This window comes from Heterocephalus glaber, unplaced genomic scaffold (genome assembly GCF_053883595.1).
Source record: "Heterocephalus glaber isolate CG9 unplaced genomic scaffold, H.glaber_assembly_v1.0 deba00000331, whole genome shotgun sequence".
In the NCBI taxonomy this organism is placed as follows: Eukaryota; Metazoa; Chordata; class Mammalia; order Rodentia; family Bathyergidae; genus Heterocephalus; species Heterocephalus glaber.
Genome location: NW_028258142.1, coordinates 36,660,586 through 36,679,636, shown reverse-complemented (window position 1 = coordinate 36,679,636; position 19,051 = coordinate 36,660,586). Strand labels below are relative to the sequence as shown.

The following is a 19,051-nucleotide window of genomic DNA, read 5'->3' as shown; positions in this document are numbered from 1 at the left end:
GTGTTAGATTTTTGGTCAAACTGCATGTATTTTCTCTCTGACAGAAGCTGAAAAGGCTTTATGTGTGAGATTATTAAACACAGGAAGTTGCCAAGGGACATGGCAACTTCTGCGATCAACCTCAGAAGGTTGCAGTACTTTTCTAGATGAACTCCTTCACTTCACTTACCCATTATGAGTCTGTCGGTTTAGTGGAACTTTTGGTAGGGAGAATCAGTCTATATGAATGTCACTTAGATCACTTCCTGATTGTATAGTTTATTTACTGCTGTGTGAAGCACACTGTTTTTCATTTGCCCTGTTTTCTCTTCTGAGCACTCAGGAGATTCCCTCTGGATCAAAATCTTTTGAGTGTTGAAAAACAAAGCTGTGTTTATTGACTTCCCAGTCTCTGGCCTTTCTTACGTCCTCACTCAGACTTCATCTTCCTTCTAGACACCAAATGTTATTAATCACTTTCAGATCATTGTCCCATATCCTTGTCAATCTTAGTTTTGTCTCTTCTCTTCTGATACGGAGCTATAACATCCTCAACAGGACAAGCCAGCTCACCATTGTCTTTTCTCTTCTTTAATGACATGCCAGAGTTTTGTCTTTTTTGGTTTTGTCAAAGTGACTTTGTAACGAAAAGGATGGTGCTATTGTCCCATAAGGATACCCAATAATCCTCTATCCTAAATCAAAGTATTGCCTGTATTATTGCAATGCAAACCTTTTTTTTTTTTGGCTTTCATTTTTCACTGCCGAGTCTTCCCAAAGTCTCTTGTATTCTTCCCTATTTCTATATGTGACCTTCTGTCATTTTCTATTTCATGAGGAGCTTATATGTTCAGTATTAATTTTTCAAATGTCACTGATGAGACTGGGCTGTTCTCATTTGTCCCAACCTTTATTTCCTATCTCTAAGTCAACTTCCTGTCTGTGACAGTGCATCTTCTTTATTCTTTGGAAATGCAATGTATTAACTGTTTTTAGTTGGTCTCTTTTTCAGAGTGTTTGAATCTGCAGAGTTAACATCCTGGGTTTTACCTGTATAGATGTATATTGCCCCTCACGAAGGACAAACATTTTCCAGGCTTTTGGGGTTAGCCTCACTTTAGTCCTAAGCTCTTGCACACACAGAAATGTAAACACATGATTTGCTGGCTTTTTAATTTTTTTCTTGGATTTACATCTTTTTCCATACCACCTCAGGAGGGCACCACACTGTACTACTATACAGTCATAAACAGAAGTCACTAACAAAACCAAGGGCAGATGTGTTATGTGGAACTTGGAGAACTTACTTTGAGATAAATATGCCTTCATGGTAAAAACAAAGGAAACAGCCAAGGTGAAGATCCTAGGTAAGACCAATGGGGAGGAGGAAATGTGTTTCAAGTTCTCTCTCTAGACAACATCAACTCTGTTTGGCAAAAACAGATACCCTGGCAAAGAAACAAAAACATTTATGGTATCAGTTAAGCATTCTCTGAAAGTGTAGGGCTTGCTTCTTTCCTCCCTCACCCATGAAGAAGTTCATTGGTTCAGTGGACCAGGGTTGAAAGCCACATGAGACTGGGGTGTAGAGGTGGGGGGTTGGCAATGTGTTGTATTGACTTTCACTTGATTTACTCAAGCAATTGAGTTTGTCTGGGGAAATGTGATCTTCTCCATCAGCTGTCATGCTGAGATGCCCTGTCATGCTGTGAATAGTTTTCAGTTCCTGATCCTTTTCTCTAATTTGCTGTCTATTCGGAGAGCAGATAAATGATGCTTTGGGTACCACGAAGGGAGGGCCATCTTGCAATGCTACTTGGGAATCGGTTTACAGACTTGAAGCCTTGTCAGTTTAATTCTGATGTTGTGTTCTCAGGTCTAAGCGTTAGTAATGCTTTCGAAAGTAATTTAGATTTTTCTTTTAGGAATGATTGTACTTTTGAGGAGATGAACATGAATAGTGCCAGGACTAGAAAGGGTACCACTGTGTAGGCAGGCGAGTTTCCTTAGTTATGTTGATATGGCTTAATTCAATATCATACAGTAGCAGTAATTGGAGGAATATTTCATGTAAATAGCACCTGTCAGCCTAAAGTAATTTCCATCTCTGCAAACAGCACTGCTTTTCTCACAAAAGTGCTGCTGAGTCAGAGATGGAAGTGAAACAAACCCAAGAGTCCGAACTTAATACACAACCAAAGGGACTATTATGGTGGGAAAAGAAAGGGCAAGCCCCTCACTGTATGAGACCCATGAGTTTCGGACGATCTAAGTAGAAATTGAAGGGTGTTTGGAAAATGAATACTTTATTTTTTGTAAAGCATCATTGTACTGTAGTCTTTGGCCATTTAAAGAAAGTAAGAACACTCATTCTTTTAGAAAAGGAAAGAAAGAAGAAACAAAAGACTTCTTGCGATGTGAATTAAGGACATCTCCTTTGTCTGTTTTGCTCATTTGGATGTGTATGCATTAGCTTTAAAATTTTTTTTTTCTCCAAGCTAGGAACAGAGCTATGCTTTAGAGATCAGAGATACAATGTGCTCCCAGGGGGTGATTTCCCAGTTGATGCTGGGTGGAAAAAAGCCTTAGAGGTATTGAAAAAGTCATCCTGAGAATTGTCAGATCTTAATTTTCAGTGGGCTCCCAGGAAATCCTGATCTGCTGATGGAGAATGGTGTTGTTTCTCCTGAGCAGATGTGAGGAAAGGCTGCCTCCTCCTGTGTCCCTTGGGGCTTGTCGAGTGACTCCAGGGAACAACATATGGCTTCTGATGCCTGTGCAAGTTAAGTCACTGTACAGTAGATAGCCTGTTCCCTGTTGAGCCCTCAGGGGATGCATAGCTCCCCACCATACCTCTGTATTTTCTCTTGACTAGGATTCTGTGGAGGGTGTTCTGGGGTTAACTCTGGACAGCTGAGGCCATTAGCAGAGTGAAGGGAATGCAGGCCTGGAAGCCTTCCCTTAGCACATGTAATATTCCATGGAGCCTCAAGACCTTGTCTTTGCAGTATTTCAATTCCATTATGTAGTTTGTTCTGCTACAGACTCTTATAAGCAGGCACCAGAATTGTGTAAGGAAAAAAGCAAGCACTCAACACTAATTTAATTAGTAAAATTATCAGTCATAAAAGGCATCATTTAAATGTAAAAATGACTCCCCACTCAAAGCAGCTTATTTTCCCTCATGTTTTAAAACAAATTGTTGATTAAGAAAGTCTTATTTTCCTTAGATCCTGTGTACTAAGGGGTAAATGTTGTTTCCTGACAGCGGTGAAGAAGTGAAACGAATCATGCAGAAAAAACAATGGGATTTGACTTGACTTTACCCAAATAGCTTTGAAACATTTGATCTTTCAACTTCCCAGTTCTAACTTTTCCCTCTGTACTATGAAGGATGAGGTGTTTGTTGGTGCACCTTCCTTCTGACTTAATGCCTTCAAGGTCCTCAACACTAGGGCTGCCTTAAATTGATCTATTGGAATAATGTTTACTTGCTGTGTATTTCAGGAAGTGTAGGCATCTCTACTCTCAAACCTGATTTCATTCACCTTATTGGACAATATAAGAAAAACAGGCCAGGATGTAACTGATGTTCTAGAGAGTGAGACTCACTTGGCACAGTTTATTTTTATTTGCTTTACTCTGCTTGCCTTCTTTAAAAATAAACAAAAGATTTTTTTTTTTCTGCTGACTCCCTGTCCTTATCTACTAATACAGAAGAAGGAAGTAGATGGACCCTGGGCTTTCAGCAAGCTGAATCTGAACCAACCTGTGTGTCTAGTATATTAACTCCTCTCACATTCCTGAAATTTACCCAAACCAACTAGGACAAGCCTGGTTTATGTTAGTTTTATTTCAGAAAGTACTTTTCCACACTGATTCTCCTGATAAGGCCCACCCCGGGCTGCTTTGCTGGCCTCGGGAGAATCAGAAGTTATTATGAGACAAGCTGTGTGATCCAATTCTCCAGACGAACCCAGGAATGATGTCATTCACCCAGATCTATTCTTTAAAGCCAGTCCCCACCCCTTAGGAGACTTTTCTCACCTTTCTTTTGAATCTCAGTAGCTGTTGCACAGATTCCACTTCCTGTGATCCCTGAAGGAAGAACAAGTTGTCCTTTATGAGGGAAGAAATAGCCAAATGTCCCACTGTCAGTTTTTCTTGTGATTGCTTTTGCTCTAGAAAGGAGAATTTGGATACTTTGGCTCAGCTTTCAAATACAACACAATGCCAATCAAAAAAAGAATTCTAAAAACAGAAAAAGAAATCAACCTATTCCTCAACAAGTGTTCCTCAGTTCTTTCTTTCTGCTTCACACTTTGAAAGATAGGAGGCAGTTCTGAAGATACTGTGCTCTACCTGTTAGTCCCAGATGGGCTTATGCTTATGATGATTTTGTCTCCTGATTTCCCCTGAAGAAGGTATTTATTAGATAATCATTCATTAATTTTCTCAGTTTGATTAGCCAAAGGCAACATGACCTTCTGATCCACGATAACCAGTGTGATCATTTACACTGACATGCTGTAAACTCATGTGAGCTGAGAACTGTGCTGTTTTTAGTCATCCTGGGCAGCCTCATCCCCAGTAAGCTGATGACTCCACCTTACTTTTAAAAATAGATGCTAGGATTGATTCACAGACCTGTAGGGCATGGGCTCTCAGCATTAGCTGCATATCAGAATCACATAGAGGAACTTTTAAAAAGTAGATACCTGGATGGGACCCTTATGACTCTGTTTTTGGTCTTGGAGGTGCTGCTGGGCTGTAGGGATTTTTCAGAGGTGCATACACAGGTCAACCTGAGAACTGCTGTCCCAGGGCCTCCAGAATCACCAGGCCAAACTTCTTGCCTCAAAGAAATTTGCAGTTAGTTTGGTAAGATAACATGTACAATCCTTAAAAAAAGAACAGTCCAAAACAATATATAAAATGTTTAAATAAACTCTACACGCAATTTTAATGTAAACAGTTATTGAAATGTATTTATTCAGAAATACAGATTGGACATCTACTGTGTGTCCACCCTGTTGTAAGGGCCAAGGGCACAAAGGCAGCAGAGCTGGTGAGGAATCTGCCTGCACCAAACTTATAGAAGCTCAAGGACACTAAGTTAGTTGCCAAGGGGGAGAGAAGACTTTAGGGAGCAGTTTACACAGTAGATAGGAATGGAAGGATGGATGGAGAACCATGGGGTGGTGAGGGGCATTTCCTGGGAATACAAAGAAAGAAGACTGAGTACACTCAGGCCACTGTGTAGCTTTTGGTTACCCTGAGGAGCTTAGTGCACAACCTTACTCTTTCCTAAGTTTCTCGTTAAATACATGTGTTCTAATGAAAATACGCAAGTTACGGGTATTCAGCTTCTTCAAGGAGAATCTCAAGCATGTACCTTTGAGTGAACTTTTCCCCTATTTGTTCATGTTAGCAGGGTAAGAAATGCTAGAGCAGTGGTTCTTTTTTTTTTGGTACCAGGGATTGAACGCTGGTCCTTGCACTTGCGCAGTGGGTGGTGAAACCACTAAGCTAAATCCCCGGCCCCGAGCAGTGGTTCTTAATAGAGCAACTTTGCCCTCTCCTCTGCCCATGGGATGTTTGGCAATGTCTGGAAACATTTTTGACTGGCATGAGTGGGTAGGTAGTGCTACTGGGATCTAGTAGATAGAAGCCAGAGATGTTGCTTCATATCCTAAAATATACATCAGCCCCCACGAAAAAGATTGATTCAGCTCCAGGATCAAAAGAGTGGCATTTGAGAACCACTGTTCTAGAGGTAGAGAGAGATGGCAGAAGAGCTTCCCGTGGGAGGATCTCTTATTATAATGTCTCTTAGTCTAACAGAAAGCTCTCCCCACACATGCATACACACCCACACAGACAGGACATACAAATCAGTGCTTTGATTGTAGTCCTCACAATAACCCCCTGGGGAAACTTGCATCTTCCAGGATAGGAGACATTTTCAGGGTATCAAAGACTTTCTGCATACCACACACTTTCCCTGAGCTTTCAGCACTTTGGAGAAACTCCCATGGAAAAGAAGAATTGCTCTTTAATTTTCCATTCAATTTCCTGCTCAGTTTCTAAAGAAGTTGGGCTTTTCCCAGTCTAAGATTGGAACTGAAAGTCTGCTTTTTCCTCTGGGGGCAAGAGAAGCCTTAGGAATTCCTCTTTGAGCATTTCCAGCTCCTGAATACAGTTTTGGCTCAAGTCTTGAAACACACACAGTGATATCAGCTGAAAGTGTTGCTTGTGCAGTTGCTCTAATGCTTGGTGGGGTGGAGGTGGGGGCAATGGTTCACTGTTGCTTTTCCTCCTTCTGCCCTACAGTGGTTAAGCCATTGGTTTGGAGCTGGAAATCAGCTCTCAGACATGGAATTGTAGGGACATCATTTCACCTCTGTCCAGCTCTGCACCATCCTCTACAATCTGCACACCCCATTGCTTTTGGGGTTTGTATTTGGGTTTATTTAATGTATATGAAATGCCTGATTCAAAGTAGGTGGTAAATAAATGATAGCATTTAAAATGTTATTATCTGCAAAGGGAGTGGACACGACTAGGTGATTCCTCATATCTCATGCAGCTCCAGTACTCAAATATATTGTCATGTTGGAAAATACAGGAGCTTGGCCTGCACTACAATAAGGAGGAAGGGTTTTGTATTGTGTGAGACAGAAGATACAAATGTCTGCATGAGTTCCAGACAATTTTTAGGTCGCATCAAACTCCCCGCTGCTGGAAGGAGCAACAAGAGCTGAGGGCAAGGTGAAAGTGTCTGTAGTCTGGCTGAGAAATGAAGTCAGAGCTGTACCTGAGCCCACCTCCCAGGGAGTGAGAGTTACACACAGCAACCTGGGCTTTGAGTCTTTACCAGTAGAGCCAGCCCAGGGCAGCTGCCAGTTCCTGCTGGCACATGTAGTTTCATGTCGCCCCCTGCCACCTGGAGCACCTGAACTGTGGCCCACATTCCTTCCACTGCCAACCAGGATGTGTTAATTGCTCTTCTCCGGACCGCTTCCCTCTCTCACTCTGCCACCCCTCCACTCACACCACAGGAAGAAAGTATGAAGATCCTGTTTGATGTTGGCTGATGTTGGAAGTTTGCCTCCCATCTGTTTTACTTCTTCCAAAGGAGAACAACCTGAATACCACACACAGTGTTATCTAGCTCTGACTTTGAGGAGGAATTTCTCCCCTTAGGGCTCTATTCCTAGTGCACCATAATCTAGGGGTAAAAAAGAGTTTATCCCAGAGAAGCCAAATCAGCGGAGAGTTATTCAATGTCTGACTGCCTGTTATATTTAGAAACTACACGGAGAAGAACTTGCAGAATGTTAGAACCTTCCAACAGTGAGAGGCCCTGTCAGATTCTCCTTCTGGCTACTTGAAGTGTCCAGATGAAGGCAGCGTCCTTGATTATTATTATTTGGGAACTGTGAGATAGGCAGGGAGTGAGCAGTGTAGCTAGAGTATTACAACCGGACAGTTAAAGTCTGGGCCTCAAAATTATTTAGGCCCCACATTTTCCTCTTTTTGCAGATGCATGAGTTAGACTAGATGACACTTGGTCCTCTCACCATGTTTTGTTATCCATAAAATGAGGTGACTGGACACAATCAGTGCTCAAACCTTTGCTTAACACTAATAAATGAGAAGCTTGTTAAAAATATAGATGCTGATGCTGCATGGCCAGAGATCCTTATTGAAAAGTTCTGGTGCATGCATATTGGGCATGAGTGCATATTGTCAGTAGCCTTCTTCAGGTGATTCTAACTGCCAGTTTTAGTTGAGCAGAAATAGGCCATTTCAAGTGCAATCTCAAGACCGGTTCTATAATCTATAATCCTATAACAGACTTGAGAAGGTATAAGATGAAGCCAAGGCCATGCAGATGGCTAAATAGGCAGCAGAGTTCTTAGCAGAATCCAGGCCTTTTGAACTCATGTCCAGAGCTTTTTGTATTCTCCAATTAGAAAAATGGTTAGAGTTCATGGCTTGTTTTTTCTCCTCTTTCTTTTCTTCCCTCTCACTTCTTTTCTCCCTTGGCTGAGCTTCTTGTGGGCCACAGGCTTATGGAGAACCTGCTTTTTTTAGCTCGTAGTGTACTTGGAATGTGGTGTATATTAATTGTAAAGAGAAACTATTCTTTAATTCTGAGGCCTGTAGCCAGGGGTAAGTTGGAACTGGTTTGTAAGTTGTAGGCCACGTCCATGATTTCTGTAACTACTGTGGCTGACCAGTTTTGGGGAAACTGTTGGTGGGTAAATATGAAGACCCTTCCACAAAGGAGTGGTAAAGGAGAGGGCAGAGGTACAAACAGCACCTTTCTCTTGGGACACACTGTAATTCTTGTAGCTCTTCAAAAATATCTAGGATTTCATCCATTGTACCACATTTTACAAATTTCATCATCCATAGTGGTTATGTAGTATTTTAAAAACATGTTCTTAAAAAGGATCTGGAATGAATTCTAGGAGTGAATTTAGATACATTCGGAGATAATTTTTTCCAGTCATCCTAGAGATGAATAAGGGACTTACATGATATGCTCTACAACCAAGAGGCAGGATTGGGATTAGAACCTTGGTCTCTGAACTCCCAGGCCAAGGTACTTGCAATTGGGGAGAGCATTGGAGATGTCTAGGAAGATTTGAGCCTGCATGCAATTTAAAGATTTTTCCAGTATTGTACATCTCTCATTTTATAGATGAGGATATTGAAGTTTGGATTGTAAAAATTACCTGCTGAAGATCACAAGGCATTAAGAAGAATCCCAGTACTTTTGCTGACATTCTTACACATTGCTCTGTCCAAGAAAACACATAATTTTCTTAGTCACCAAATTAAATAATAGGCTGATGAGCTGCTCCTCCTCTTACACATCCCACCTCAGGCGTTGGTATAAGTAGTGGTGTGGAGGAGATATGTGGCTTGGCATCCTGCTTCAGTTCCTGTGGTGATGACTATTGGAGATGAGATGTGTCTTAGCATTTGAGATTCATGTGTCATTATTCTCCCATGGGTAATAAAACAAGAAAACATTCATGGACACAAGATCTTCTAACCTGATGTTCCAAGCAGGGCTCAGATCTAGTGGAAGATTATAGTTTTCCTAGTTTGGGCAAATTTGGCAGAGATCTTATCTTTGGTTTCCATAGAAAAATTATTTCTGTTCTGTATGACAGCAAGGTAATAAAGTGCTGCATTTCCCTCTGTGCAATGGACCTGGTGTACAGAAACGTGGGGGCTTCTCAGGAGATGGTATTGTGAGTAACTTCATTGCCTGCTGTGATATTGTACAGATAGTGGATTTTCTTAGGGTTCCGTCGCTGCTTCCCATGAAAATCTTTCTCTTGACTTGTTAAACTGCCACATCTAATGACAATGATCACAAAAATGGTATGTGTGCTCCTTTCGTTTTGCAATTTCAGTTTCCTCTTGGGTCCCACCATATCAGTGACCCCTATAGGATTATTTTTCATTCATTGCCCTTTGATGCATTTAAAACCAAATCTTCTTCCTCAGTCCAAATTCCTTTAGAGATAGATGTTAGCAGAAGTAAAGTGGGAGTGGCTGAAGCATTTAGATCAGGTTTCCTAAAGTGGCAAGGGAAATTGTTTTCCCTATCTATGTCTCAGTTTGCCCACTTGCAGATTCTGGGTTTTCTGAAGCTGTTTATTAGCTGATGCCACAGATGAACAGTATCTGATGAAAACTTACTGATTTTGAAGTGGAAAAACCCATAGATATCAGGTATATTTGTAAAAGCCTAACAAAAATGGACATTGTTTATGCTGACCCTGAAATTTTAAAAGACTGACATCATTTCACCATCTCCACATACACATTCCCTTGGCTTATTGATAGAATTCACAAAACATACTTACTCTTCTGTCCGTAATCACAGAGATATCTTCAGGATCTTCAAAGATAGATAGAGTAGTTAACCGAAATATTCCCAGACTGTGATTTTTTTATTGTTTCTTATGCTGTGTTTTTCTATTTAGTTTTCTTTCTCATTTTCAGGATGCTAGTTCTTTGCTTAGTAATATTCATAAATATAACCAGTTCTTTTGCCTAACCTTTCAATTTAATCTGCTGTGGATAGGAACTAACACAATGAAGCTACTGAAAAATATGCTGAAAGTCAGATCAAACTAATCCTTTTTTAAGACCCAATTAGGGACTAGGGGTGTAGCTCAGTGCTAGGGGTGTAGTTTGTGCATAGCAAGCACAAGTTTCTAGGGTCAATCTGCAAGTAGCCAAAATGGAATTCACCATTACAGATTTTCCGTATCAATTAGTTTTGGTGAATTTGTGTATTGAATATTCAGAAAATGAGCATGGATGTTTTGTATATTGAGTTTCTCTTGTGATTCTGTGTCCTCCCAGAGCTACAGAGAGAATGGGAAGAGTTATGTTCATGAATGTCACACTGGAGGAGACCTCTGGATTAGTCTAGAATTATCTGGGGCAGCCTAGACCAGAGCTTGTCAACCTCCACTGAATGCGTGTGAGAATGTTCGGGGGAGTTATTAAATGCCAGGGCCCATTCCCCACCTGAAGATTCTTATCTGGGGTGAGGCCCCCATATTTGTTTTAAGTTCTTTATGCCATGTTAATTTCAGCAGGAGTTAAGACCAGGCAACTCTACAAGCCTCCCATGTCACAGATCACTAACATGAGACCCAGAGACAGAAGGTGACTGGCAGAACAGTACTTACTCTCAGTGCCCAAAGGCATTGACAGTCCCTGAAATGGCAAACCACTGTTAGGATGGCCTTCTTAAAATTAATAATTTTCTAAATAGCTCCTACTCCTTCAATTTTTTTCTCAGGTGATGTGATTTCAGGATTTTTCCAGCACACACCAATTCACACATACATAAAACACAAACACACTCATACGCACCACACTTTTAAATTGAGGGTACTCAATAGTGGCAAAACGATAATCCTTCTCTTCCTCCATCTCTCACTGTCCTCCTTCTCCTGCCCTCTTCTTTTGGGCTTTCTCTGCCTGAAAGTGTAAACCAGGCCTTTGGAATGCACTTGCTCAATACTGTTCCCTGAACTTGATCTGCCACTAATGTATTAATTAGCTGGGGCAGTGCACCTTAATGAACAGGTTCTAGGCAGATGCTGGTGTGTGTTAATGCTTAACCCAGGATGCAGCACTGATCTCATTTGTGGCCTAAAAGTAAAGAGCAAATTGTGGTTGATTGTATTTTTATAGATGTTTTCTTACTTATAAGTGTTGACATATTGGTTTCAATGCCATATGTCAGAGTATTTGCTATGAATTGTCTCACATATGTTTAAATTTTTGAATAATAGCATTTACTATGTAAGTTAGAGTGCCTAAGCTTTTTTTTCTCACATGCATGTGTGATATGGTTCAAATCTATCTCAGAGTCAATCCATTCTGAAGTTATCTCAGAGCAATGTGGTATGGTTAGCTACTCCCTGTTCACCATGAGGAATAGGCCATTCACTTTATAGATGTGAATATTGACTACAAATAGGGAAGGTGCCTCCCTCAGGCCACACTGAGGTGAATGGTAGAAATGTGCTGAACTCAGTTCCTGTCCTTCTGTTCACTTTTTCTTCCTGATTCAATGAAATGTCCTGCACTAAAGAAAAGGTTGACTTTTCTGGCTCCTCTTGAGTTTCTTTATTACTCCTTGAGCTTTATGAAGATTGCAAAGAATCAGACATATATAAGGTAGGAAGGGAAAAAAATGCTGAATCTAAAGTATCACTTTCTTTTGAGAAGGAAAGACATATTTCAGGCATCAGAGGCTTTCAGCAGAGATACCTTTGGGATACAGGCAAACCTCCTGTCTTTGATGCTGTGTGTTTGTGGGGTTAGCCCCACAGTGAGGCTGGATTTAACTTTTGTGCCCAGGGAGTGGATAGAGGTCATCACTTGAGTCCCACTCAGCTCTTCTACTAAGCACTCAGGAGACCAAAATAACTCTCTCATTTATCTGCTATTCTAGGGCTTGAGCACTGAGCAAAAATTATCTGGAAATGTCATTTGCCCAAGGTCATCCCCAGACTAGCTCCAAGTCAATGCATCTGCATTTCATGCACCCAGCTTCACTAAAGGCAGTGCTAGGCCACTGCTGGGCTTCCCCCATTCTTTGTTTCTACAATCAACCAAAAATGCATCTGTTTATTGGACTTCATCTGCATATTTACCCTTGTGTTGGGCAACAGGGACAAAGTCTGGCTGCAAGAAGCTTTTATGTGTTAGAAAAGTAAAACCAAAACTTGAGGATTTTACTAACATGATTATTACTGTCATTATCTTCTTATATTTGTGTAGCCATTTAAAATAGCAAAGTGGGTTCCTCGAAATAGTCAGAAAGCCAAATGGGAAAGGAAGGGCTGAGACCGTTTTTGTGAGAGTCAATAGATGTGAAGAAAGAAAGCATGGCAGGGTCTTTCTCAGGCTGTTCTCTGTCTGAGTTGCTTTAGTTCTTTTCGTTAACTTCTTTCTCACATCCCATATAAATCTGGCCTAGTTCTGACTTTGCCCATGCATGGCTTTCTCAGGGAAGCCTTTCTTGACAAACAAGCCCCACAGCACCCTCAGATCACAGACATTCAGGCATTTGTAGAAGCATAAGTTACTCTTAAATCTGCTCTCAGTCAATACTCATGCTCAAGTGCATGCTTATTGGAGGCATGCCAATCTACCTTCATGTGTGAGCTGGGTGGAGCCAAACTGCACAGGTTGCTGCCATATCTCAGGGGCAGTAATACCCCAAGAGAACCATAATTACTCTAAGGTCAGCATCATCAGGAGGATTTGTGCCAGCAGGTATAGGTTTGCTGGAGTTGGGAAGTTAACTGGGGCCACAAGCCAGTAGTGTTGGAGGAATACCTGTTAAGAGTGCTGGCCTTGGCTAAACACACAGTTAGCCTAGGGTACCCCAGCGGTGAGGAAGCTGGGGAAACAATACCTCTGACCTCACTCAGCTCGAGCCTTGGTATCTCTGCCCACTGCCCCTCCTTGTCTGAAACTAGAGGGAACAAAACTCAGCAGAGAGACCTCACCTTCCTAGGTTGGGGTGGGGGCATGGGAAGTAGACTTGAAGAAGCAAGTGCAAGTTGTCTAGCCCAGTGGGGGAGGTATGCTAATCTTCTGGCAACTCCTTCTCAGATCAGTACCTTGGAAACTGTGGACAGCTGGCCACAGCTGACTAATCATTCCCTACCATGGTTAATATTTACTCCTCGTTGACTGCTGGGACCTTAGGAACCAGGTGTGCTGGGTCCAGAGAGATTGTCAAGACTCAGCTGGTGGTTGTCAGTGGCTCCTCTGGCCCTGGGGAAGTGGATTTTTATTTGATACTGAGAGATCCCGAGGCTGATCATTCGCCAAGCTGTGGCTGCTGCTGTCTTAGTCCAACATACACTACTGCTTGTGTCATTTGTGTTTTGTTTTGGGGGCTTCCAGTTTTTTAAAAGTAGTAGTGGAAAACCAGTTACATTGGGATCCTGCTTACAATTCTTTAAGACTTTTATACCCATTCTCTGACTTGATCTTCACAGAGACCATGGTGGCACAGATTGGATCAAATGATTGAAATGCAAATCAACAGTTTCAAAATGGAAAGGGCAGGAAGCACTCCTGATTCATCTAAGCCAGGAGTGTGCAGGGGTGAGCCAGTGACTGGAGAAGGGGAGAGCCTTCCAGACACAGAGGACAGAGGGAGTGCATGTGCTGTAGGCTGCTCTAAGGACCCAGATCAGTGTAGGGTGGATGGAGTTATGATGGCAGTGGGAGACAAGCCTGGGAGCAGTGGGCACTTGCCCCGAGGCCTAGCTGACCAGCAGAAAGAGACCCCCTCACCTTTCCATCTAGCTGAAAAACAATGGGAGCCTTAATGGGTTCAGTAGGAGCATGGCAAGATTGGATTTGCTCGCAAAGGGATGCTTTTGGAGGCTTGCTGGGGAGAGGATAGTAGCGAGCCATAAAAAATGGGACCTATTCTGGAAGTTGGGTGAGGTTAGGGATGGGGACAAAGGTTAAGAGAATCAGATAGGAAGGGGAGCTATTTGAAGGCAGAAGAAAATGACTTTCAGAAGTCATCCAATTGAAATTTGTGACAGGAGTGCTCTCACTACACAGTCATACTTGCCAACCGAATCCTAGATTCTTTCACCAATGAGGAGTATGTTTGTGTGTGTGTACATGTGTGCATGTGTATGTGTGTGTTTTTCATCATTGGGACCATCTATTTTCAAATGGTCTTTGAAGGTTTGGAAGCATTCTATATATTCTTTTCTTTTAAGCCAAATATTGGCCATGTCTATTGGGCTTATCATCTAAAAAGAATGAAGTGCAAGAAAGTAGGTAATGTAACACATACCTTTTTATAATTCCTTGGTCTTTTGTTTAGTTTACATAGTATCCAAAAGATACATTTCCCACATTCATAGTTAAACTGTTACTTTTGCAGGCGGACATGCCTGTAAAGTCATTAGTGTATTTATGGGGAACCATCTGGCCACTGGAAATGATCCATTACATATCCTAATGAGAATGTTCTCTTGGCCCTTCAGTCAGTCCAGGTTAAAGAAATTGGACAGCCAGTAGGTGAACTCTGGCTACTGTAAGCTCCTCATCCCACCTGGCACTGGCTTCCTTACCTGCTCTCTATGGCAGGTGGTCACGACTGGCATACTCCCTCTTCCAGGGTCTCTCCTGCTTAAGTCTCAGGCCCGGTCTGGGATTTTATCATCTTTTCCATCAAGTCACTGGCCCTGCATCTATTTCTGAACCAGAGACAGCCATTCTTCTGAGGATCCAGGCATGCTCGTGCTGGTTTCTGCTTACTGTTCCCCATCTTGTTTCATGGAAGAGGGACTTAGCTTTTGGATCATAGTTAAGAGAGTTATTTATGGTAAAAAAAAGTTTGTGCAGACAACCTTTGTTGCAGGAATACACTGTGGAGAATCTGTTGAGACTTCAAGGCCCAGGATTGGGAGCTTCAATTTTGTGAAAGCATCTGACTACATGCAACCACAGAATAAGGAACATTGTGGCTTATTTTGTCTCTCCCAACTGGGATGCTCTCCTGCTTCTGCCCTGCTTATCCATACCCTGTTCATTCTTCCAGAAAGGGGTCTTCCTAGGCTTCTTAAATTCCAATAGTCTCTTTCTCTCCAGCATCTATCTCGAGGCCCATTCATCCTTGTATAATTGTGGTTACACACACACCATAGCTTAATCAGTTTAAGAGAGAAGGGGATATCTATGTGGGGTCTTGTCCCACAGAATCCAACAGGGGCCTTACCCAGAATAATGATTCACAATTACTTTGTTCAGTCCAACTCTCTGAACAATTCCAAGACTTGGCACTTCTCCTGGAGATGGCAGATCTTAATTTTTTGCACAGGTTTTGCAGGTTGGTCACCTGCCAGCCCTACAGTAAGTAAGCTATTCTTTCTCAGCAGGAGTCAGCTGTGCTCCCCAGGTATTGGAGGAAACATAGCTGTTTCTCTGGGTCAGTTGGGCATAAGCGTACTGGAGTAGGCACCAGAAAGTATTCTTTCAAAGCATAGTGTCTTGTGTGAGGTTGAAGTGAAGACCAGAAAATCAGGAAAGTTCTCAGGAGAGAACATACCATATAAAGTAAAGGCCAATATTTGCTTTCAGGGGTTGGGGGAAGGACATCCTTAGGAATCAAGAATAATGACTTTGGTCTTCTGAAAATTCTATCCTGTTAAACAGCAGAGCATTAAACTATGTTAACAGTCATATCAGTTATGTTCAAATTGTTGTTCCTTTGTATATAAACACAGTGAAGCTCTTTAGCTGGAAGGTCTGGGCTCTTGCCCAGGCTATTCCTGGGTAGGTAGTAAAATGTCTCCAGGACCCTGCAGCAGCTGCCCCCATGGAACACTCTGGACTTGAGTTACAGCTGAGCTAAATATAGCAGGGGCTGCCCTGTCCACAGCACTGCACTTTATGGCCAGGACGGAATGTGCTGTTGGGGGTGTGGGCTTTTTAGATTGTCCACAGATTCTGCTTGAGATCCATGTTCTGCTCTCCCTTTCCTCCATTCACTTCTTTCCACTTGCCATGTTCCTTTCTTCTCCATACTAAAGGTTTCATTTTGCAACAAGGCAGACACCTTTTAACTAACATGCTTAAATTCTCTCTCACATTTCCTTATTTTTCTGTCCTATCCTTTCTCTTCACCTCATTTTGCATTATTCTTTTTTCTCATTCTTTGCACTCCTTTATTTTTTCTATTATGCTTTCATTTTGTCCATATCTAAACTGGATATATTCTTTAAAAGAAGCTACCTCATCTGTGGCTGCTTGTTTTCAAGGAGAAGTAATCTCAGATTTAGACAATCAAACATCTTTTCATTAAGGAGTGATGTCTTTTCATGGTTTGCTGGACAATGACTGAAGTATGTGGGGAAATGGCATGCATTTTTTCCCTCCTTTTCCATCCATCCCTCTTTTGGCTAATCAGTTATCAAAAAAGAAAAGAGATTGAACTTAAAGTAACTAGGGTACAACCATCCATCCCTCTTGGCTGACCTGTTCCCCATATATGCACTATTTTGAAGAAAAAGGGTCACTGGAAATGGAAAAAGTGGACCAAGTTGTTACAGAATGGAATGGATCAACCTCATATGTCTTCCAGCAAAGATCTTGGTGTGTACATGCTCACATGGGTTATAAGGTGGTGTTGGGAATCAGATTATGCGAATGAAAGGAGAGAAAAAATAAATTGGCTTGGGCCAACAGACCACAATGAAAATGTTATAAATTCTTCATCATTTTGTTTTATATTCTGCCTCAAATCAAGTGTACCCCATTTCAAGTATCATGTATTTTCCTGAAAAGATATATGCAAGATGAATTTTTGCAAATTGAACTGTAGAGTTTGTGGATAGTGTAAAGAAGAACATTCTGGCAGAATATTACATGTACAGTGGAGTAAAACAGCTGTTTAAAAGCAATCCTGTTGCTGAGTCATTTTGCAAGGACTGGTCATTTTGTGTCTAGGTTTTCACCCCAACCGTTAATGAGTACCTTAAAAATAATGCTTTTATTAAAGAATATCTATGTATTTTCAAAACTTGTGGTCAGTGAGAAAATTTGCAGTTAGTGGAAGCCCATGAATGTGATTCATCTTGTCTCAAACACACAAATTCAGACCTAGAGCACTAGAAGGGACCTTGGGGACCATTAAATGCAGCCTTTTGTTTTATAAGGGAAAACCCTAAGCTTCATCTGGACCAGTGATTTCTGAGGCTGTGCAGCCTCTCCATGAAGCTTTGGTATGGGATGTTCCTATGTGGCCCATGTAGAGACGTGAGCTTCTCCTGGCGGAGCTGCACATCAGTCTGTGTGACTTGCTTTTTCCAGAAGATACCGTCAGATGTAAATCATGATTAGAAATCTCTTTGGGGGCCTCAGACACATTTTGCTCCAGAATCTTGGTCTCCTATAGGAAATACTAGATGTACTTCACCTCTTGGTTACAGTGTTCTGCAGTTCCCAGACTCTGTACTTGTAACTGACGTTTGAGAACTGATATGAAAGATTTTCCCTCTCTAGGGATTTTAATGTATTGGAAGGCTTTGAAGATGAAAAATCCCTCAAGGCTCCGAGTTACTCAATAATAAAGTAATCAAAGTACTTTCAGCATGCTGAAAATTAGCACTGGGAACATGGACAGGAGAGCCTGCCCAAGGCCACTCAGGGATAAACCTGAGGTTTTACCTGGTTCTGTGTGTTCCACAGTACCTGAGCCACCATGGAGCTGCATTTAGGTCCATGTATGCATATGAATAAGTGTGTGTGTGTGTGTGTGTGTGTGTGTGTGTGTGTGTGTGTGTGTGTCTATCCATTCCTACTCTTCCTTCACCATTCACAACCTGGGGGCTCTTCAATTTCTTACTCAAATCCTGCTTCCTTCACAAAGCCATCTTCGGCTTCTCCAAAGACACATTCACTCCTGGATATCTCCTTGCCTTAACTTGGAGGTGTTCTGTTGTCCTTGTAACTTTACACAATCTGTTGAATCTGTTCTTCACTTCAGACATTTAACTTTGTGCAGTTTACTTCTGAATTGGATTACCTGCTTCTTTTAGGCAGGAACTGTTTGTTTATTTTTTCCACCTCTGCAGATTGAACCCACGAGCATTGCATCGCCAACTCTCTTTTAATTTTAAATTTAAAGTTTTGGTTTTTTTCTTTTTCTTTTTTCTTTTTTGGTACCAGGGATTGAACTCAGGACCTTGCACTTGCGAGTCAGACACACTGCCACCGAGCTAACTCCCCGGCGATTTGATTTAATTTTGAGATAGAGTTTCACTAAGTTGCCCGGACTGGCCTCAAACTTGTGACCTTCCTACCTTGGCCTCTCCAGTTTTGCAGATGTGGACCACCACACCTGGAAGAACTATCATAATCTTGATTTTCCCACAGCTTGAACAAGGCTCTGAGCTCTGCTCTGAAATAGTAAAGTTAGAGCACTTTAGGGTGGGCATCCTAAAAGGTATCAGCTGGCTCAAATCATTTATTTAACACATGAGAGAATGCTTTCTTGCACAAGGTCAACTAGATAAGTTAGTGGCATGGCTAGAGAGGAATCAGCATGTCCAGCCTATTAAATTCCAAGTCCCTGAACTATAAGCCAGGGTCAAAGGCTTCAGGTCCCCAGTGCTTGGCATAAAGTATGCTGGGGAGCCAGAAATCATTCCTCAGATCTGCCTTTCCTCTTATACACTTCTTGATGTTCCCATTATTTTAGAGTGTCATGTATATGCACATGCACTCTATTAAATGAAGAAAATGCTACATTAGGGGACTGAGAAGAAAAATAAAAATGTGGAAGGAAAATTGATCTACCTGTGACAAAGGCAAGAGAACTTCATTTATTTTTTGAAATTGTTTTTCCTTATGGATAACTTTCAAATACTGTTTTTGTTTTTCCATAAGGCCTGTGAATTTGTCCTCTGCCACTGGCATATTTTTAGCAGGAATGATAACAAAAGCTTTCTAATATATCATGTCTAAATCTTTC

The 19,051-nt window shown here is 41.6% G+C and overlaps 1 protein-coding gene across 5 annotated transcripts in view; it reads left to right on the top strand.

Annotated features, from left to right (window-relative positions):
* Window positions 1-19,051, top strand: part of Setbp1 (SET binding protein 1) — a 357,001-nt gene that overhangs the window by 97,217 nt on the left and 240,733 nt on the right. The gene's annotated exons all lie outside the window — the stretch shown is intronic.